The 23,428-nt window shown below is 41.3% G+C and overlaps 1 protein-coding gene across 1 annotated transcript in view; it reads left to right on the forward strand.

The window, feature by feature from the left end:
* The first annotated feature begins 409 nt into the window (after positions 1–409).
* The window catches only part of FBXL7 (F-box and leucine rich repeat protein 7), a 193,665-nt gene continuing 170,646 nt past the window's right edge, over positions 410–23,428 (forward strand). The window contains exon 1 of the mRNA XM_059815279.1: positions 410–436. The gene's annotated coding sequence lies outside the window, so the exon portion shown is untranslated. The remainder of the gene's footprint in view (positions 437–23,428) is intronic.

Genomic DNA, 23,428 nt, shown 5'->3' on the forward strand with positions numbered 1-23,428 from the left:
CGCGGGACGGCGGAGCCTGCGCCCGGGGGCCGTCCCGCCCGTCCCGCTTGTGGATTATAACTGGAGCCGCCTCCCCTGCCCTGACACCCCGGCTGGAAACCGGGGCGGGGAAGGCGCCCCGATACATCGCGGTTTTGGTTCTTTCCCTCTCTCTTTCGTTTTTTTTGGTTTGTTTTTTTCTTTTTTTTTTTTGAGGGGGAAGGGAGGGTGTCGGCCACCCGAGAAAAAGCGAAGGCAGTCGCAGGGCTGCTTTGGACATGTCGCCGTGAAAACTCCCGGGGTTCCCCACCGCCCCCCTACGCCCCGGCTCCGCTCCATCATCCGCGGCCGCTGGGCGCCCCGCGCTAGAGATGCTGCGCGGCAGCGTGGGGAGGCGGCGGCGAGTATGAAGCCGGCAGGATGGGCGCGAACAATGGCAAACAGTACGGCAGCGAGGGTGAGTCGGGAGCGGGGGGAAAGGGAGCTGCTGGGGCAGCAGCGGGGTGGCCCCGGCCCGGGGCGGGGGGTGCCCGGGCGAGAGGCGCCCGCCGGGAACCAGGAGACGGGGCTGGGGCTCGGGCTGCGCTGACACCCTTAAAATACCCTTAGTTATGTTGGGTTTTTAATAGGTGGGAGGTAACCGCCGCCTCAATTCATGATGTAGGGGCAGCCGTGTGGCGTAAAATGTGGTGGCAGCTCAGGGGTTATGGCAGCGTAACTTTGCTAAAAAACTTTCAGAGCACTCTTTGTAATCCTTTTTGTACTTGTCTTTATATCCCAGGATCCTCATATTATGCAGTATGGTATATGACTGCTTCCTGTCTGAACAGAAAAGAAAAAAACTAACCCCGGGAAAGGGGCGGGCGGGGGGAGAGTTAATGTTCTCCAGCTGTTATCCGTAGATTGTACTCCTGCAATTTCGCTTCAGTGAAACTTTAGTGGGTTTGGTTTTAGATATACAGGGCCTGGTTCATTCTTGTGGAAACCTATTAGTCTCGCTGGAGTTGCATCAGGGATGAATTTCAGCTGCTTTGCTGCTGGTGTGAAGGACTACTGGAACAGTCAGCTGGTGTCAGGCAAACCAATGGCAAGTACAGAAAGTTTGCCTTCCTGCCAGTTAGTTTTAAGCTTTCTTTAACTTTTAGCTGTCTTGGATATGTCTTGCCCTCATAGTATTAATGCAGCTATGTAGGATATATGTCTTCCCCTCATAGGACTGGGCAACTACACCCCCCCCCCTTTTTTTTTTTTGTTTGTTGAGGGTTTGTGGGTGGAGTGAGGGAGATGGTCCTATGGTCTGCTCAATTCTTTGGGAGTCCAGAAGGCAACTGCCAAAGAATACACCTCTCTCACATCCAAAATATGCATGAAGATTGTGAAAAGGAAAGGGGGAAAAACACCACTTCTCAAACAGATTCTGCAGTTCCTTTCATTTATTGCCAAATGAGCTCTGCTTTCGGAAGAGTTGAAGTCAGAATCTTTAAGCTAAGATATTCTCACTGTTGTAGGCTTTCACTCACTTGATACCATCACTAGAATAACTTCTGCATAAATGGGGTGAACCTGGAAGCTGTGATCAAAGCCTCTTTGGATTCCTCCTGAAAGGGGAAATCCTAGTTTGTCTCCAGAGTTGAAAGGGTCAGTGTTTATAATTCTGGCCACTTGCAAAAAATCATACTGCTGAGGGGTGTTTAGTGTGATAATAGGAAGGCATGGCTGCACCTCTGAGCTCCCCTGTGAGTTCAGGGGAATGCTTGCTTCAATTAATGTACAATTTTGGGGGAGGAATGTGATGGACGCTGAGTCTTTTGGAGCACTCAGTGAAGTGGAGGAGAGTTCTACTATTCCAGAACTACCTGATAGGAACTGTGAGGAAGAGGAGGATTGGTGCAACTAGGATATTCTTAATTAATTCACCTGTTTCCTCCATTCAGAGTGGAGGTTGGATCCTGGGAATGCAGACTCCATGTGGCAGATTAATCTTTGCAGTACAGACCATTACCTGGGTTGAGAAATAGGTAGAATACTGGTTTAAAAAGAAAATAAAAATAAATTAAAAAATCCCCAAACCCTATGGCCAAAACTTTGATCTTTCAGTTTAGGTAACTTGTCCCATGCATCATTAGTGTGCTCATAGATCTGGGTTTTTTGGCAGCTTCTGTGCGTCGTCAATTACTGTGGAATTTCGAGAAGCTCTTGTTCGCTGCTTTCTTTCTGGGTGATGCAGAGGAGAACAGATCTAAATCTGATAAAGGGAGACCTTATTTTCATAAGCTACTGGGGCTTTTGGTGCCTTTGGCAACTGAACTGCTTAATTGCCATAAAAAGTTGCTTTTTAACAGGATGTGGTTGTGATCCCAGGTGGAGGGGTAGCACTCTGAGGAAACATCCTATTGCTTTGTGCTCTAAGAGCAACCTGAATGTCTGGGTTGAAGTTCAGAGCGGCATTTGTGGTTCGGTATGTGGCACATAGCCTACAAAGCCCACTGTGCTGAAAACTAACATTGTACTATGGAATGACATTTTAGGGATGGAGAAAAGTACGTTCGTTTGGCTGAACTTTTTGAATGCTGTTTCCTTGTTCGCTGCTTGCTAATATCTTAGGTGAGATTTCAGGAAGACATCGCAAATGATTTTTAAGATGGCTGTTTTCCACGCAGACTTTGCATCTGTTGGGAAACTGCGTAACATCAGGAGTTGCCCGAATTGCTTCTCATATCAAAGCTGAAGAGATGCATCAGGGAAAGGATAACATTTCCACAAATGTAATTTTCTAAAACAGGCTAAAACTTGCTCTAAAAGAAGCTTAAATGTGAATAAAATTACTTCTCTGAAAATTCATGTCATGCAGATGGGATATGTACACAACATTAATTTAAAAAAATAATTATATGAAATGTTGTCTACAGGAGTTTACCTGGTTTTAAAAGTAAATTATTAAATACAAGTTTATATTCCTGGTTTTCATTTGGCCTTTTAAAATGTTTCTGTAAGGGAGATGATTTGTGAAAGCTTGTTTACCTAGCAAAATATGGAATTTGATTTTTCAGGCTTATAGTGTGCAGTAGATCCTGACTGAAGTGTTAAAGCTTGCAGTTAGTCTTTCTGAATGTGTTCCAGCAGTCATGTTTGAATAGCATGACTGAAGCTAATAGATTACTGGAGCAAGAAATTGATTTCATCATGGAGCAGTTCTTGTAAGGCTTACACCTATGCAGTGGAAATGTATCCTCAGTTACCCTAGCAAGAGTGCTTATTGTCCTTCACTTGCTTGCCTTAGGGATAAATAATTTACCTTTCTGTCACTGGTTTAGTTCTTTGCTTGATTTTTAAATAAGAGGAGGCATGCCTACCTCATGTCTGATTTTTCTCTGGGAAAAGGTGACTGAACGCTGTCCCTCTTACCACCTGAGACAATTTTGCATCCACAAGGGGAGGACTTCAAAATCGCAGGCTTCTATTTTATAAGGAAATTGGCTTTGTGACATGAGCTGGAGGAGCAACCCGTGTTCTTATGTATGAAAGGAAGCTGTGGCATTGAGGTGGAATGGCAGCAGCTCCAGTTGATCACCTAAAATGTACCATGAAAAACTTAACATGACACAGAAGCCTGGTGCTGTGGAGAATAGAGGATGGCAAGGGAGAAATAGATGAAATGGCAGCTTAGGCAAGGAAATCAACATCCTTCCTGAATCGGAAGCCTTGCTGACAAACTTTTTTTTTCTTTTTGAATTTGAATATTTAATTTGGGAATATTTAAATGGAAACTCTTTGGGAATAACTTTAACTCAGCTCTGGTTTTGAAAATGTTCCTTCTCTAAATTTTACTTGTGCATTTTCTATTCACAAAATACTTGGAGGGAGAATTCCTGTGTAGATCCCAGTGTCCTGCTAGTGTCAGTGCCAGTGCAGAAACCTGCCTATGTCATGGGATACAGTTGCCACAAAGCGCAGGCAACATGGTTCATGAAGGTGGCTTTAACTATGATGATGTGTGAGCTGGTGTACAGTAGCTGAAGCTTTCTAGGGATTGCCAGCATGTAGCACTGTGACCAAATAGGTCAGTCTGTGTTCATTCTGGAATAGGTTACTCTCTTAATTACCTCCCTTCGGCAGGGGGGAATGGTTAAGGTCTGCTTTTCAGATCTAAGATTTTGTACTTGTGTGCTCTTTCTTGAAGTTGCTGTTGGACACAGTAACTCCTTGTGAATGCTACCTTTGATTTCAAACTAGATCTCTGTTAATCCAGTGATAGCGAATGTTCTGACACATCAGACATTGTGTATGGAAATCTTTTAACTTCAAAAGTTCTGTTAGTTAGGGACCTACAGATTTTTACATCTGTTAGGATTTGTTCCCTACAAAGCGTTGGTGGATTAACCTCTCAAGCAGTGTTTATGTCAGGTGTGAAAAGCAGTATAATGTGGTGATCTTGTACTAGAGAAATGGTATTAGTGATAGGTAAGCTATTTTGTTTAAAGAGTTGAATCAGAATAGTTTATCAATGTTTTATACTGGTTGTTAGAACGTATGGAGCCTTACAGGATATTTTAATGAGTGTAAGGGAATGGAAAAGACAGTAAATTAGCTTTTATTGAATTATTTAACTACAAAATTATGATACCCCCTTCCCTCCCCCCAAGGTATCTTCTCTGTGCAGTACATCTTCAACAGCCAGGGCAATTTTTGATTCTCAGGTTTTTTTCTGTCCTATGAGATTCACAGAATCAAGTGAAGAGTCTCATCAAGTTAGGTGCTAAATGGCTTGTAGACTCTGCAGTTTATTCCCACTTCGTTTTGATGTCTGAGGTGCATTTACGCGTTACTATCTGATGTGCTACATGTGAAGTTTAGCCTATGGTTTTTACCACTGTCTTGCTTACTGTTCTGATCCTTTCCCAAGTGATCTGTTGAGATAATGTATCTTGCTGTTTTTGGAGAAGTCTTTTTTTTTTTTTTTTTCCTAGTTTAGCTAGTCTTCTCTCACATAACTCCCCAGTGCACAATTGCTGCAACTGAACCTTAACACCCTCCATAGGACTATTGTAAATATTATTGTGCTGCTCAATGGCACTTTTTGTATTGCACTTACTCATGCGATTGTGTTCTGCTTTCTGGTGCTCGGCCAAGGTTGGTTCTTGCGTTTTACCTGGAGCTCGGTTTCTGTCTGCTGCATTCAGGGAGTTAAGAGACTTGCCTCTTAACAGGAAGATTTGGACAGGAAAGATAGCAATGTTCAAAATGTCAATCCTTCAAGCAGTGTTGATTTTGAAAGTGAATTTGCCCTCTGACAGTGGCCAACTGCTGCTAACCAAAAGTAACATTCATAAGTGCTGCTTATGATATTCTTTTTCTTTATGTAACTTTCAACCGACCAATGCAAAAGGATTGTGTGTGTATGTTTACGCAGTTTGTCTCCAAAAAATAAATTTACTCTAAGTTCAGTGCTTATGTTGCTGCTTGGTGTCCAGATCACATGGCGGGGCAGGAGGAGGGTGGGAGACAGTACTTAACTGAGCTGCTGTGGTGCTTTCAGTTTCTTAAAATATGGTATATTCTTTCTTAAAAATAATAACTGCCTCTGTGTGTGTATGCAGGCATGTGTGTTTATATACACACACACAAAGTAACATATTTGGGGGGATTTAGGCTTAAGAAGTTGCTAATACTATCCGTAGCTTTCTAGAAAGTAACTTAGTGGCTCACATGTGTGTTATTTCATAAGATGTTACTCATTTCCTAAAACGCTTCTGTGGCAAGGTAGGGTCTTTTTTATTTTATTATTCCTTTGTTAATATATATAAGCTAAATAACTGTACTCTATCTTTGGCTTGAATGTTTGCTTCAGCCCAGTGCAAAAGTAACTGGATGTTCTTTCTTTTGTGCACCTTATTAAAAAAAAAAAAAATGAAGTCGTTAACTGGGTGCCAGTCAGAGGCCTGAATAAACTTTGGTGCTGGTGATGCATGACATGGGAAGCTTCTAACACACACCTCTCAGCTAAGGTAGTAGGAGTTTAGGATTTGCACATCCTAGTCCTTATTTTAACTGCTCCTCACAGCCAGGGAATGAAATCAGACTGCTTTGGTAACTTCCCTAAACTGAAACTGTACTTTTGTTTCCTTGAAAGAAAGACCTTACACCAAGCTAGACTCATAAAATCCAAGCTGAAGTTGATACTGTATCATTACTTGTGGAAAAGCATCAACATGTATTCAGGACTGGCTACGCATTTTAAGTCTAAATTGCTATCCCAAAAAACTCCTCAGAGAACTCTGTTTTCTGATGTTTTCAGTCCTTTGGCTACTTCTGGATTCCTCACATCTGCGAACATTTCCTAACTAGGAACTGGTTTGTTTCTTGTGGGTCCTGTTTGTGTTAGGAAAGTGATTGGCAGAAGGCAGTGGATGACATTTGAAGGCTGAAATGCACAAGTAGTTTATTCCTGCTCTTTGTTTTGTAGCCAGCTATGTCTGTGTTCTTTAACACAGGATGTGTGCTTTGCTAAATTAGGGCAACTATTTCATTAAGGAGTAAAAACCTTCAAAACTTGAAAAATGGATGGTGCGCTGTTGGTAGAATCTGTTCCTTGTTCACAAGGAAAAGAAATACGCAACATTTTCTAGGAATATAGATGTACAAGTTGTGATTGGATCAACGTGCTGTGAGACTTTGTTACTCAAATAGCATTTAGGTTGAGTACTAGTAGTGTTGTTGTAGTTGACCTGAGGGAAAAGCTATTAGTTCTGTCTGATCATACCCCTCACTTCAGTACCAAGTGTACCCCTGTGCCTTTTAGCATAGACATCATGTTAAGGACAGTTCTTTGCAAGACATCCTTAGAGGAGTTGAAGTATAGCGGAGGTGCTATGATCTTGATATTATGCTGTAGGTGGTTAAAGCAGTCCCCGTTATCCTAGACCGCACTTCTTACGTGCTTGCCACTGTGGTGTCTGTACCTGTAGATGTCCCTTCATACAGAAGGAGAACTCAGCAGGGACCATGGCCATTTTTCTCAAGAAATTAGTAAGGTCTGTGTATTGACCAAAGTAAGGGTCTTTACTCCAGGAAGCTCTAAAGCAGAAACAAACAGGACTAAATCGTGCTGATCATAAAAATGCTCTCATAATTTTCTATATGGAGGTGTGAAGAAGTGCTGTTGTGATTGCGTTACATAGATTGACCTGTAGGAAAGCCTGAAATATCCCAGAGAAGTGGTAGATGTCTAATACCTGGAAATATTCAATGTCAGGTTGGGCAGGGATCTGAGCAACCTTATTTAGTTAAAGATGCCCCTGCTCATTGCAGGGGGGTTGGACTAGATGACCTTTAAAGGTCCCTTCCACCCCAAATTATTCTATGATACTATGTATGAAGGGATTCAAGTACTGCCTTAAAGTAAAGGCTCAAGTTGGCTGTGTTTGAACAGATATTTAAGGAAAAGGCTCCAACTCTGTGCCAGTATCCAAACTCAACAAAAGTAATTTCTTGGCAATATAGGTCTCTTCACCCTATATGCTTTTGTGACCTCTGCCTTAAGTAAATGGGGAAAAAATAGCTGGGTGTTTTCTTTCCCTTTCTTTTTTCCTATATGCATTTCCCCCACTCCATCAAGTTGAAACCCTTGTTGTAAGACCACCTGTTTGTGCAAATGGATGTTTAATACACATGTCTGTATTTATCTGAACTGAGTAATTACTGTAGGGATCTGCATGTCTTTGGAAATCTTTTTCCTTCCTGTGCTCAACAGCAATGTTTGCTGAGAATACAACCACAGGTTTTGCTTATGTGCATGGGCTTTTAAACAGAGGAATCTATAGTGGTATATCAGTTATTGCTCTGATTTTAGTGTATCTTTCCTCAGTGGGAAGGGTTTGTTTTCTAACACATCTGTTTTCAGAACTGAGATATGAAAATGCTTAACAGATACAGCAACTTGCATTCAGAAACAGGTGGCATGGTGACCCTCTTGAGCTGAAGAGTCGTGTGGTAAGACTTAACGTTGCCATCATATCCTTGCTTTAGTAGTCTGCACGGTAGTACAGCACTTAACCTGGAGCTCTGTATTCCAGGCAGGCTGTGCTAGTAAACCCTTCCAAAGATGCGTCTTGGAGTAAAGAGAGAAACAGGAAACTTTCTTTCATGCCCATGTTTTGAATCGGGAAATTCCTGTCTACAATACATAAATTTGTCATATCAACATCTTAAATCATGTGACACTTTTCTTTCTCAGGGATTTGTGTACAAATGTATATAAAAGCTGCAGGAATACTATACTGCAGTCCTCTCAAACAGCATACTAACTAATTTTAAAAATTATCTTCCTCGATTTCATTCTTTGTTCCTGTAAAAACACTAATGAAATTTGCAGATGATATTCTAGAAGGAGCAGTTATGAGGTCAGATGTCTCTTTTTGTTTATTTTAAGAAAGAATAAAAAAAGGAGAAGCCAGAAACACTGGCGTAATATCAATGATAGTAAACTAGGAAGAACCCCTTTTGACCAAGAGTCACACAGGCTTGTTTGACAGTGAAAGGAGAATTTGGATCGAGTCTAGTTGTCACATTACAAGTGTAATCTTGTCAGTTCATGGGGAGCCCAGACTTTTATTGCTTGTATGACTGCATGCATTGTGGAGAAGCAGGCCAGCTATTTAAGGCCTGCCTATTACTTTATTGCCAGATTGCACACAATCCTCTTTCTGTGTAAGTGTTGACTGCATGGGATAGAGGAACTTGGAGGGTTTTTCTTAAATTGTGTAATAATTACTTAAAGAACTAGTATTTCATTTAAATCCCATCCTTGAGAGATAGTAAAGCTATTATGGGAACCGATGGACAGAAAGTGCACATATTTGAGAGTTTCTTACAGTGCTTGTGGCTCTTATAAAATATGTTGGGTTTTTGTTACTGGAGCAATGATGCTAGTGCTTGATCTAGCTCACCACTGGAGTGCAAGACAAAAGGCAACAGCTGGTCACCAACAGAAGTATTGAACAGATCATCTTTTCTGTAGTACCTAGTGAAACATATTTCTATTCTTCATATTCCATCTGCTTTTTCTCTGACAGTTTACAAGGAAGTTGCTTGTGGCATCAACATAACTTTTTTTAAAAACTAAAATGATGGAAACAATAAGCTATTGCTGAAATATGTGGTAAAAATTGTTGACATTATACTGCTACGACTCATGCTTTTAGAATTTTTGGAACCTTAGGATTTATTAAAAGAGGTATAAATAAAAGCCTCAGAGCAGAAGGATTTCAATCCTAGTTAGCCATGCTAGCGTTAAGTTGAAACTAACAATATGCTTTTGTATGTCAAGAAGATCTAGGAGCTGACCTTCCTCCTTGAGTTCATGTTTGATTGTACTCTTTTGTAGCCAAGAAGCTTGAAGGCCCTCATCTGTTTTTCACAGGGTTTGAGAACATAGGTGCTCTTACTGCCGATCCTCTTGCTGAGGAATTGCTCTCTTGTTCTGCAATACTAGATTGCCAGTGGCCATCAGTACAGGCAGTAAAATTACATTAGGACATCTTCCAATCAACTCCTGGCCATATCTTGATGTCTACTTTAGAGCCTGAAGAATACAAACTCACAAGTTGGAAGTGACATCTCTGGAGATGTCTAATCCAATCCACTGCTCAAAAGTGAGTCAAGTAGAGCAGGTTGCCCAGAATCATGTGCAGTCAGATTTTTGAGCACCTCCAAAGATGGAGACATTACAACATCCCTGGACAGCCTGTTCCAGTGCTCAGTCACCTGTAGATTAAAAGAAAAAAAATATGGATGCTTTAGTATGTTTAAATGGAAGTGCTTGTATTTCAGTTTGTGCCCATTCCCTCTTGTCTGTTCACTGGCCGTCACTGAAAAGAGTCTGGTTCCTGTCTTCTTTACTCCCCTCTCTCCCCCTTCTAGGTATTTATACACGTTGATAAGATTATCCCTTGAGTGCTCTCTTCTCCAGGGTAAACTGTCCCAGCTCTCTAAGCCTCTCCTTGTGTGTCAGATGCTCCAATCACTTTATCATCTTTATGGCCCTTTACTGGACTCTCTCAAGTATGTCTATGTCTCTCTTATACTGAGGATCCCAGACCTTGACCCAGCACTCCAGATGTAGCCTCACCAGTGATGAGTAGAGGGGAAAGATCAACTCTCTCAATCTGCTAGCAATGCTTCCTGCCAGCGATGCAGGCTGCGATACAGTTGGCCTTCTTTGCTGTGAGGGCATACTGCTGGCTCATGTTCAACTTTATATCCACCAGAACCCCCAGATCCTTTTCTGCCAAGCTGCTTCCCAGCTGGTTATACCTCCCCAGGTGCAGGACTGCATTTCCTTTTGTTGAACTATCTTCCTGAGGCTCTTGTTGGCCCATTTGTCATCTTGTTGAGGTCAATCTGAATGGCAGCAACCCCGTGGTGTATCAGCCACTCCTCCCAGTTTTCTATCATCTGTGAACTTGTTGAGGGTGAACTCTGTCCCATCATCCAGGTCACCACTAGTGATGGGGCTCCAGGTGCACTTCACACTGCTGATCACAATCTGAGCCCAGCAGGTTAGTCAGTCTTCAGTTTGTCTTACTGTCCATTTAGCTAAGTCAGTAATTCATCAGTTTGTCTGTGAAAGTGCTATGGGAAACAAAGTTGGAAAGTCTTACTGAAGTCAGGAGAAACCATATCTGCTGTACTCCCCCCATCCACTGAGCCAGTCATTTCATTGTCAATGTCTGTCAGGTTGGTCAGGCATGACTCCCACTTATAAATGCACACTAATGACTCCCAATCACCTTCTTGGCTTGGAAATGTTTTCCAGGAAGCTCTGTCACTTTTCCTGGATTGAGGTGAGGCTGACCAGCCTGTGGCTGCTTAGATTGTCCTCCCTGCCCTTCCTGAAGATAGGGGTGATTTTTGCTTTCGTCCAGTCCTCAGGAACCCCTGCTGCTTGCCATGACCTTTCTAAGATAATTGAGAGTGACATTGCCTTTACATTGGCCAGGTCACTCAGCCCTCAGAAGTGCATCCCATCAGGTCTCATGGAATTGTGTCTGTCCAGTTTGTTTAAATGTTCCCTAACTTGATCCTCCTGTACTTCTACTGGTTACTTATGTTTACAAAAGGTACTACCAGGCTTTCAGAAGCAATAGAGTTCAACTGTAGCAAGTTCTGGCAAGTGTTAAGGCTGTCTTAGAGTAGTTGAGTATCTCTAAACAGTGCACTGTAAACTTGTGTCTACAGCTGGTTTGGAGTTTTTCAGCTATAATTTATTTTTACCTTGTGTTATTAAGGTTAAAAAAAGTCTTAATTTCCACTGTATAAGGATACTCACTCTTTCTCAATGACTATGCTTTCTCTTGGCAGAGAACAGATAAAATAGAAGAATCCTCCTAAGGGTTGTGGTGGTAGAATTGCTCTGGTTTTTTTTGTTGCTGTTTCTGGCAGCATAAATGGTCTGTGCTTTTATGAAAAGATGCTTCAGTGGAGTTTTACTTGTTTCAGAAGGAATAGATAGCCCAAGATCACATTTTCTGCTTTCTTAAAAAATGAAGATTGCTGCTTTAATTAATGAAGAAGTTATATTTGTATTAATCATCGTAGGAAATTTCTGCACTTTTGAAGTTGATGTAGCTATGACTGGTAAAAATGCTTGACAGTAATCCATATTTTGCTTGTGTAAAGATTTGCTTCTTTCCGCATATTCTAGAATTGAATAAAAAAGGATTTAAATCCCCCATTTAAATTATGATGTAAGGGCTGGGTTAATATTCAAGTTTAGAAGAAACAGCTTATTTTTCATAAGTGAAGTAATGAAATATGATTGTCTTAAATTTTCTTCTGAAAACGAAAAACAATAATTACCAGATGACACAGTTAATTTTTAAGGCTCTAAAGTGCTAGTAGATCCTTCTCAGTTTAGAATCCTGTATTTAAAACTAAAGCCGTGTACAACACAATGTGTTTTGGGTATTGCTGCATGTTATGCTACTTGGCAATGGAATTTACATTTTGGTTTTAGTACCAAAAAGCTACCTTTAGGTTAATTCACCTGTTAACAAATGTTCAAGGAATGGATAATGTTCTGTGTGGGAGAGAGGATAACTTTCTAGCAAGATGGAAAGGTTAAATGCCCTGTGACATAATTAGGTCTATGAAAGGATCAGTTGGGATCAGAACTATATCCACAGGGTCTGAATTAAAATGTTCAAACATAAAAGATTTTAGGGGTGACTTTTTAAAAACAGGTTTTCTTTCCATTTGTATGTATAGACTATATAGCATAGTCCAGTATGAAGTTTTCTTTGGCACTCATTAGGCATGAGCAGAATATTTTGCTTATGTCTTCATTTCTCTTGGGAAATTATTGCTCTTTATTCCCCTGTGGGGTGTAGCTTTTGTTGCACTGAGTGGTTGTCTTTATGGAGAAACATGAATGCTTGTTGTGGGTATTTATTCCTCTTGCCAGGAACTGCTGGAACAAAGGTGAATGTGAGACTTCCTCTCCCTCAAACAATTACTAATTTTTCCTGCTTTGACTCTGGTTTCAAGAGGCTGCATGTGAGAGAGCTTTTTTGTACCTGAGAAATTATCCAACTGTGAATGGGCTTACAGTTTATCAAGAGGTAACACAGGAACTGGAAGCAAACAGGTGGTTTAGTTTCTGTTTGGTTGTCCAGGAATTTATTGATTGAAGGATTGTATTTTGATTTAGGGCTTTGGTGATGATGTAATTTACTTCTCACTGTGAAAGTACATAGTATGTCAAGCTGTATTTCTGACTCTGAGAGCTGAACTGGAATGACTGTCCATAATCTTAAAAATTGTACGTGTTTGTCTAGCCATGGGTCAGGTAACGAGGTGGAATTGAACCGCCTTGTTGCTTACCTTTTTTTTGAGCACAGGAAAAAATGTTGGCAGCAGAAGTTGGGACACAAGTGAATGTTGCAGACCTATTCCTTTCTGGGTTTCCTGCTTTCATTTTGCCAGGCCTCATTTTCTATAGAAAATATAGTCGTGCCCTTCTGTGGATAAGATCCCCTCCTGCTCTCCCCCTCTCCGTGTCCTTCACTGGGGTGTAGGGTTTCTTCATTAAGTCCCTACATGAGCAAAAACATTCCTAGAAAGTGAAATTTGGCTTCCACGGGATTAGAATCTAAACCAGAACAAGTCTAGTCAGACACAGGAGCCTTTCACACAGCAAAGTTGGCTGTTAGTGGTTGTGTGGTTTGCCTGTTTGTGCCTTTTAAGAACCAATTGATCCTACCCCTGTTTTCTTCAACTTTCTTCCTAACTGAGGTATTGGCACTTGGCTGAAAGGAATGTGGTAGGTAGGACACAGTCTGGTCTTTTTGTGAATTAAGTCATACTGATAACTGCCTTGTTTCTAATGTTAGCCATTCATGCTTTTGAGGAAATGTAAGACAAATTGTGAAGGATTCTGAAAACTTAGGAGGTATTTTCAAGCCAAGGTCAAGTATCTAACTATGTACTTGAGAGAAAAAGCGTCCTCACACAATCTTGCTTTAACCCTGTAATGCTGGCTTGTGGGTAGCAAATGGAGTGTGGGTGACATCCCTGTATGATCAGTAGAACACATTCTTCTAAGTTTTCCTTTGTTAGTTGAAAAAATCCTGTATTTACCAAATGTGGAAAGTGGTGGTACTTGGCCATTGGGCAGCCCTGTGAAGAGAGCCCTCAGGTCTGCTGGCTCATACCCAAAAGCAACCATTTTGTACAAGATAAGTCCGTTATCTCACATGGTGAAGTCTTCCAGTAGGTAGCATTCTCCAGAAATAACAAACACAGTCTACTACAAAACCTCTCTGTAATGAATAGGATAGCTCAAGCTCACCTATTGGTATGTAGTAATCTAGCCCTGTAGTCCTAGATGGCTGATGAGGAAGCCTGTTTTATGTACCCAAGTAAGGAAGGGCAGGGTGGGGAAGAGGGTGGTGTCTCTGGAGTTCCTCAGGCTTTCACACAAACCCTTAACTCGTAGGCAGCATAACCGCACTTAAACAAGTGTGCTGTGTTTTATTTTCAGTTTTACAAGACAAATCTGCTTTTGGTCTTTATGTTCATAACCTGTAGCAGTGTTGGAGGTGCAGGATGAGCAATGTGAGAGCTCAAGGGCAAATGCAAAGAATTCTCAGGATTTTCATTGATCTTTAATCCGCTTTGATTTAGCATACTCTCCGGAAACTGTATGATTACGGTGTAATGCTGCTCTGTGCTACCTTTGCACTCAACTTTTTCTAACTGTCCCTTAAGCCCTCTGCAATTCCTTCCATCTCTCTAGAGCTTTACCTTTCCACAGGAGGAAAAAGTATACATAGTTTCTTCTTTAGTACCTGCAAGAACTATATACTTCACCTGGTTGGGATTTGATCTGTTTGAAGTTCTGTAGTGTCCAATGAAAAATCTTTTTGTTATGAGCAAGGACTGCTGCTGTTCCTTTTCCACCTTCATAGGTTTGGATGTGTTGCCAATACAGATTATCGCTACTTGATTTAAGCAGGGTTGTAGGAGAATTGGGGACTGCTCTTTAGTTGGTAGATGCGGATGTCACAACTAAGACTAACAAAACTGTTCCACCTCCTCTCCCCACTTTACAAATGGTAAGTACTCTAAGTTGAGTCGAAGATGAAGATTACTCTTTCCCAGCATTTATTGCATTGTAACAACATACGCTGTTCCAATGTGAGGATTTTTGTGCAAAACCTTTTCTTTGCTGTAGACTTGACAATAGGAGGTTTCAGGAAAAAATTCAATGTAATCTCAACTACAGATTCTAGATTCTTCTGAGTCTTACAGCTGAAAGCGCAAAGTGGGGGGGGGGGGGGGGGGTTGCAGTGGAAATGTGTGTGTATGTAGAAGATTAAGAGAAAAATCTTTCCTGGACCATACAAGAGATGTTTAGCAGGTACCCAGCAGAAGCTTCTCTTAAATAAAAACGTCCTTTGAATGAATGTCTTACAGATAGAAGGTCAATCTCTTTCACTAGTGAACTGAGGTGTTCCTGCTTTTAACTCTGTGTGTGTGTTTGGATGATAGAAAATGGTGGAAGATTAACAAAGTACATGAAGTGTTCTCTGCTATTCTCTTCTACAGCAATGTCAAAATTGAGTTTGCTTCAGTTTTGAGATAGGGACCCTATCTCATGGTATGGCTGAGCCTGTTGCCGCTGGAACAAGAGCTATTGCTTTTTTAAAAAGGGTATTTTTTAAAATAAGGACTTTTGTTTTTTAAATCATCCTCCATGATGGAGCCATGAAAGTTAAAAAAAAAAATCAAAAAAACCCCAACCCAAATGAACAAACAAAAAACACAAACAAAAAACCCCAAACCTTCATATGCTAATTTTGAGGTTTTGAGTTTGCCTGCCAGACAGCTGAAGTCTTGTTAGTGATACCAGGATTACAACATGAGTAATACGCTTTGGACTTCTGCAAAGCTGTATAATACAAATAGAAATACCTGAACAACAAAATACTTTAGGAAACTGGCCTTAATTTTAAGTTCTATAAGGTCAACGTATATAGTGGAGATGTTGTGTATTCACCCTATGCAGTGTTGTGGTACTCTGGCCTTTTAGTTTAACAGTGTAGTATTTTAAAAAAAATTTGTATTCACAACTTGCTCTAAGCCCCTATTTCTTCTTAGTGTATGTGCTAAGTTTATGGAATTTCTAAAATTTTAAGCTCTAGATTTCCAGTAAGAATCCTCAAAGTAGTTTTCAATCTGGTTCCAGCAAAATGGCTTTGAAGACTTAAGGCTGAGAATACGATTTTCAGTGTTCTGTGATCAGCATTGACTTTTGTGATCTAAAAGATCACTGGGAAGAAGACCGGTCTGGCTGAAGAGAGCGCTTTGGGTGGAAGTCAGGAAAAAGAGAGTTTATGACCTTTGGAAGAAGGGGCGGGCAACTCAGGAGGACTACAAGGATGTTGTGAGGTTTTGCAGGGAGGAAATTAGAAGGACCAAAGCCCAACTAGAAATTAACCTGGTGACAGCAGTAAAAAAAAAAAAAACCAAACAAAAGATGTTTCTATAAATATATTAGTGACAAAAGGAGGGCTAAGGAGAATCTTCATCCCTTACTGGATGTGGGGGAAAGCATAGTGACAAAGGATGAGGAAAAGGCTGAGGTACTTAATGCCTTTTTTGCCTCGGTCTTTAATAGTAAGACCAGTTGTTCTCCGGGTACCCAGCCCCCTGAGCTGGAAGGCAGGGAGCAGAATGAAGCCCCCACAATCCAAGGGGAAATGGTTAGTGACCTGCTACACCACTTAGACACCCACAAGTCTATGGGACCGGATAGGATCCACCCAAGGGTAATGACGGAGCTGGAAGAAGTGCTCACCAAGCCACTTTCCATTGTCTACCAGCAGTCCTGGCTAACTGGGGAGGTCTCAGCGGACAGCTTAGCAAATGTGACGCCCATCTACAAGAAGGGCCGGAAGGAGGATCCTGGGAACTACAGGCCTGTCAGCCTGACCTTGGTGCCAGGGAATATTATGGAGCAGATGATCTTGAGTGCCATCATGTGGCACGTACGGGACAACCAGGCGACCAGGACCAGTCAGCATGGGTTTATGAAAGGAAGGTCCTGCCTTACTAACCTGATCTCCTTCTATGACAAAGTGACCTGCTTAGCAGATGAGGGAAAGGCTGTGGATATAGCCTACCTAGACTTTAGTAAAGCCTTTGACATCATTTCCCACAGCATTTTCCTGGAGAAGCTGACTGCTCATGGCTTGAACGAGCGTGTTTCACTGGGTAAAATACTGACTGGATGGCTGGGCCAAAAAGGTTGTGGTGAATGGACTTAAATCCAGTTGGCAGCTGGTCACAAGTGGTGTTCCCCAGGGCTCAGTATTGGGGCTGGTTTTGTTTAATATCTTTATCAATGATCTGGACAAGGGAATTGAATGCACCCTCAGTAAGTTTGCAGATGACACCAAGTTGGGTGGGAGTGTTGATGTGCTCGAGGGTAGGAAGGCTCTACAGAAGGATCTGGACAGGCTGGATCAATGGGCCAAGGCCAATTGTATGTGGTATAACAAGGTCAAGTGCCAGGTCCTGCACTTGGGTCACAACAACCCCATGCAATGCTACAGGCTTGGGGAAGAGTGGCTGGAAAGCTGCCCTGCAGAAAAGGACCTGGGGGTGTTGGTTGACAGCCGGCTGAATATGAGCCAGCAGTGTGCCCAGGTGGCCAAGAAGGCCAACGGCATCCTGGCCTGTATCAGAAACAGTGTGGCCAGCAGGAGCAGGGAGGTGATCGTCCCTCTGTACTTGGCACTGGTGAGACCGCACCTTGAATCCTGTGTACAGTTTTGGGCCCCTCACTACAAGAAGGACATTGAGGTGCTGGAGCGTGTCCAGAGAAGGGCAACAAAGCTGGTGAGGGGTCTGGAGCACAAGTCTTATGAGGAGCGGCTGAGGGAACTGGGGTTGTTCAGTCTGGAGAAGAAGAGGCTGTGGGGAGACCTCATCCCTCTCTACAATTACCTGAAAGGAGGTGGGTGCAGGTCTCTTCTCCCAAGTGACAGGACAAGAGGAAATGGCCTCAAGTTGCACCAGGGGAGGTTTAGATTGGATGTTAGGAAAAATTTCTTCACTGAAAGGGTTGTCAGACATTGGAACAGGGTGCCCAGGGAGGTGGTGGAGTCACCATCGCTGGAGGTATTTGAAAAATGTGTGGCTGAGGTGCTTAGGGACATGATTTAGTCGTGGACTTGGCAGTGTTAGGTTAACGGTTGGACTTGATGATCTTAAAGGTCTTTTCCAACCTAAATGATTCTATGATTCTAAAATGAATGGCTTATTTCTGAAATACTTCATTTGAGTAACGGAACTGTATTGTTACTACTTTTTTTAATTAAAATGCAATATTTTGATACGACAGTCAAATGTACAGAGTTGTGCCTTAAGAAAAAATGCAAACAACCCAGCACAAGTGATGCAAGAATGAAATGCGTTAAGGAGACTGGAAACCAGACTCTCTGTACTTGAGACTGTCTAGCCCACATCAGTTACACAGGAAAAGTCATTAAATACTGGTTATCTTCTGAAATGCATCAGATAAGTCCTGGTAATTCCAGTTGCCAGCAGACCTGAAACCAACTAACTGCATTTTTCATAAACAGTTCACCATAATGTTTTCATAGCTTCAGCAGAAAAGGAAAGGAAAATATATGCCATCTGACTTTTTTGTATGAGGCTGAGAAACAAAGAAATTGTGGCAGAATCTGTACTCTTCAACAGATGCATGCATCTTCAGCTCTGATGGGGTTTATGTATGTGTTCTTCTTTTCACCAGTGTTGTCTGTTTTTTTTAACAAGTTTATATCCACACACCCTTTCCTGGTATTAAAAGCTTAAGCAGTATCTTCATTAAAAGCGGAATGTGATTTGTATTTGAATGCATTCAGTGTATACGAACAATGCTAACACTAATGCTTTGTGTTTAATATGTATTAATGTAATGCATTGAAATGACCCAATGAAATGTGACAGCCCTAGTCTTTTTGTAGGGCTAAACCCTTTGGAAAGTTGGGGAATTAAAATTCATTTATTGATGTAATGTGTTCTTAGTTTGCTGCTCTTCTGATGGAGATGAGACACCAGATGTAATAAGCTGGGTATTCCCCTGGGACTCTTTGGTGTTCTGTGATGGAGGAGACAGGGATGCTGCATCTGAGCAGTGGCAGAGTAACTCCTATAAAGGGGACCTGTGCAGTCATAACTTTTGTGAACTTAAACAAATTTGTTGCTGTCTTCCATTTACTAAAGGACTGACTTTTATCTTTCTCTTTCCCAGTAGGAAAAAGAACTAGAGCAGCTTAATATTATTTTTCCTGTTTGGTCATAGTCCAAGACACCTCAAGGATCTGGCACATTAGGCAGTCCTTCAGTGCTTTCTAACCAAGTTGGGAAGAGTATCATTGGTTTGATTTTTCTTGACTATTGACTCTTTACAGTAGACGTAAGAAAACTCCTCTGAAGAGCTCGCATCAGTTGTGAGTGGTAAATGGAGAACCCTTCCTATCTTATGTTTTGTAGTTGCTTTGCCACTTATGTGAAGGTTTATTCTGAAGTATAATGGATTTATGATCTGATAACATTGTATGGATAGGTAACACCATTTAGGTAAGTGACACAAAGGCCACTTCAATTACTTCCTGGGCCATCTTGCAGTGTGAACTGCTACAAAGCTCTGCAACAATGTTGGAACAGTTAAGATTGGGTAAGAAAGATATTCTCATTTTTCCAGGTAGGGCTTGGAATGTTTCAATGAAGTTGAAAACAGAACAGCTAAGGAATCCAACCAGAAGCTGCCAAAGGAATTTAAGTTTGTAATTTTGGGTCAAATCTGGTATTGGTCCTTCAAGAGCTGCCTCTCAAATTGTCTCTTTGCAGCTGAAAGCAAATCTAAGATCAGTCTGGATTCACCTTATTGTGTTCTGAGAGGCGAACATCACTGGTTGTCTCTGATTCTTTGATCCTTGGATTCACTGTTAATCAAATTGCCTGCTGCCCTCTTGTAAAGTCTGACAACAGATCCTCAATAGTTCAATGGCTGTCTTCAAAGTAAGTAAAACCTTGGATATGCTCCCATGTGGAGATGGTTGGCTGGCTGCAACTGCTGCTTGACTCTTTGCAGCTCAGGTAGATTTTTTTCTGTACTGGTGTAGTTCGGACTGTCCAGAAGTGTTTAACATCCTGAAGAATTTTCCCTTACGCCTCCTAATCCCTCTTGAGTAAATTGTGAAGTGGCTAAGAAGCTATTCTTCCTTTGCTTAATGGCACAGTTGCCTCCTCAGAGGAGTATAAGTATTTCTTTTCTGTGTAGTTTGAGGAGAAGTGTGGGAGAGTGGGCACTGCAAGTGCTTGTGTTGTTTTGAAAATGCTTCTTGGGATCCAGACAAAAAGTAATATCTGGAATATTTCTGTTTATTGTCTGTGAGAGGCACAGGAAATAAGAAAGGCCAACTAAATTATAGCAGCCAGCAAACTACTCTGAAGCAAAGGAAAATTTAGGAGTGACAGAACTGGGCCTTGCTGCCCACTGGGTCTCTGTTGCATGTTTCTTATAAATCTAGTGACAGAACTGGATCAAGGCTCCTTCATTCCAGAAAAGCAGAGAAATGAAATGAAGCCAGAAGTTCAGAGCCAGATTATCAAGTAGAAAAGGAGAAATCTCCACCTCCTCTCTCCCAAAAATCTCTTAACTCTGTAGGTGAGTTCCCAAGTTCTCTAAGCTGCAGGCAAGGTTGTAGGCAGGTTTTTCTTCCACTTTCAACTAGTAGAATAAATGGTCTTGATTTCCTCTTGCTAGTTACAGTTGTGGAGGATGCTAAGGATAGACATTCTGTCTAAGTGTGAGGAAACTGATGTAAAATACTGGGTCATCCTTAATTGCCTCAACTAATTGGGAGTCTCCAGGCTTGGCAAAACTTCACCTATATTGCTGTAAAGGTAGATGACCTGCCAGGTTTGCAAGTCCCCTCAACTCAAGGCAAAGTTGTTCACATTTTCTGACTTCTGTTTTCTTGTAGCCAAAACTGTCCAATCTTTAGGTTAAACAGTTGCATGAAAAAAAAATAAAATCTAAATCTGGGCATTTAGCCATAGTAAACAGATTAAACTTGCTGCTTCTTTGAATGTTTAATGACAATAAAATAAATTGTTGCAAAGTAGTTTATGCCTCATTTGTGGCAAAGTACTACTTTCATCTTAAAATATTGTTTGCACAAGTGTGATGTAAAAATGCTATTTAGACTTGAACACCTCTATTTTTGGTTGATACTAACCTTAAATGGTGATTGATTCCTTGGGATTCATTAGCATGCTTTCTGCTAACCCAAAATATGTACTTGACCTGTGAGAGTGTGCTGCTGTGGGACTACTTGCCTTCCTTTGTAACATATGGGTGTCTGAGTGTTTGTCCTTCAGAGCAGTACTTTTTTATATGGGCTTCTATCAGGGAGAGACTCTGCATGTTCTGCTGTTACATTTCTGTCATGGAGTTTAATACTAATTCTTTGCTCTTATTCTAAGAAATGTTGTGTATTGACTGTGCAGATGATGCTCATCTCTCAAGGCTGAGAGCTCAGGGTTTGTGTAGTGACTCTGTGTGTGTCCAACAATTAACGATTTAAGTTAAAATCTTAATGGCAGTTATCAACAGTGGCAGAAGTAGGAATTGGAAGAAAAGGGCTGTATGGGTAAGATTGTTCTCACTAAAGACGTTCCTGAAAGTACCTTTGCATAGAGCCTGAAATACATGTACTGTCTGAAACAAGAGATCCCTGTAGCCTGGTGTCCTGTCTTACATGGTAATCCTTAGTGAATCCCGAAGAAAGAATAGTCTAATGGAATCACATGAAGAGTTATTTGATAGAATCTGTAAACTAGAAATTTTTTTTTAGGGGTTTGACTCGTATCTGAAGCAGGAATATGAGATATGTGGGTGTTAAGTCTTCGCTGCTCCTTATTTGAAATAGTACAGCTATAGTAGTCATACAAGTGAAAAGCTGCAGTCATACTTGGTGTTTTAAAAATTAAATCCTGTGAATTGTGATAATGTATCACCACAGTTATCTGAAAATGTTTGTTTCTGACACCTTGTGGTTGAGCCCCGGAGCAGCAGCAATATGAAAAATTTCATTAGAGGTAGTGAATCTGTTTGTTTCCTTGCTGTGTAATGCTGCTTCTCTAGTTCTACTCCAAAAGTGCAGCCTGGTTGTGTGAAAATGTATTAACCTAGTTGTGTGAACTACTCCTCTCAAGATGAGACAATTAATTGAAGCTCCATGAATTTGCATTGAACTATGAAGGACCCTTTTAGGGCTCTGGAAAGTCAATTTTGTCACATGTATAGTACATCCCTAACTATTGGATTTATGGACCATAAGAAATCTGCCTTTTTCCAAGCTTTTTATTTTTCCTGCATAAGCATTTTTATTGTTCATCTGTTTTCAATAGCTCTCAATAAGGGACGGGTTTTATAAAACATTCTTACAGTAAAAGCTTTGAAGCGTATCGTTGCTCGAGTTCATCTTACCCCGAAATAGCTTTTTCTTAAATACTTTGCTCATATCACATGGGACTGCTGTAGCTCCAAGCCCTGGCTTGGACCTGATGGGTCCGACTGGAACAACTTTCTCTGAGAGTGACTCTGTCTGCAAGTCTAAGCCGCTGTTTGTATGCAGAAGGTATGCTTGATCTTCTGGAATTCTATACTTCAGAAAAAGGTGAGGGTGAACATACAGTGACAGCTAATCTACCAGCTAGGTTATAGCTATAAGCTTGCTGAGTTTTAGTTTAGCTTATAGTGGGAAAAGGGCATTTTCAAATGTAGTCTATGATGGTTTCCTCAAATCAGGTAAAGTACCATTGGAGAATCCATTTATTGCTGGTATAATTGTCTAAACTGGGATCCTTGTCCATGTAGAAGCTTTGCATGGGAAGAAATGTTGTTGCTAATGGACATCACTACTTCAGCAAAAGTTTCTGAAGTTGATCTGGCCTGTGAATTTCAAATAACTTGCGCAGAATTGCTTTATGGACTTGAAGCCATTCCAGGGGTTTAAGAAGAATAGGATTGTGGGGTCTCTGTTTCCTCCTTGGTAAGGCTAGAAGACAGGCAAATGGACACATTTACTATCTGTGATTATTGGCTGAATCCTGCAAAAAGCAGATTTTGTAGCTTGATAACCGCTCTGACTCAAAGCTGCATAACTTGCATGTATTTCTGTTTGTAATTATCTAATCCTGCTTAGGCTTGCTTTTCCTGAATACTGGTTTTGTATGGTGAGCATTTCCTGCAATACAAAACTAAAAAGTGTTTTGGAGAGGTTCTTTCCCATCACAAGGTAGGATGCTCCGTATCTAAACAAATGTGTGGTAGTAATGGTTTAATTTTTTCTGACTTACTCTGTAGGTCATGTTTCTCTTTAGGTCTAAAGAGGACTGTTGCTCTCTCCTGGACTGTACTCTTAAAAGAATGCTAAGTACTCTAAATATTTTAGCTACTTTACGAAAAGCTGAATACTGTCAGCATCTGCTGCTCTTCTCCAAGGAGTATTCTTGTTACTGGCCCATTTGTTCATGTTTTGTGTCTACTGGCAGTAACAGCTACTGGTAGCTGGATGTCAGATACCTGCAGGCATGTCAACATGGCTCTGCTTCCCATGTTGGGGAATCTGTGTTAACGTTCTGGATTAAAACAGAGCAACCAGGATCTGGAAACATTGACTGTTCTGCATACCCTGGCCCTTCCCATCTTAAACTAGCAAACAGCTGTAATGGGTTTCCCCCAGTTTGAATCACCTACTTGAGGGAAACTTGTTCTGCAGAAGTGTAAGCAGAGAGGAAACTTAGGCCTGAGGAGTTTTTTGAACTACATATGTTGAATTTTAGGTATACTGTTAATTAAGTAATTCTG

Source organism: Gavia stellata, chromosome 3 (genome assembly GCF_030936135.1).
Source record: "Gavia stellata isolate bGavSte3 chromosome 3, bGavSte3.hap2, whole genome shotgun sequence".
Classification (NCBI taxonomy): Eukaryota; Metazoa; Chordata; class Aves; order Gaviiformes; family Gaviidae; genus Gavia; species Gavia stellata.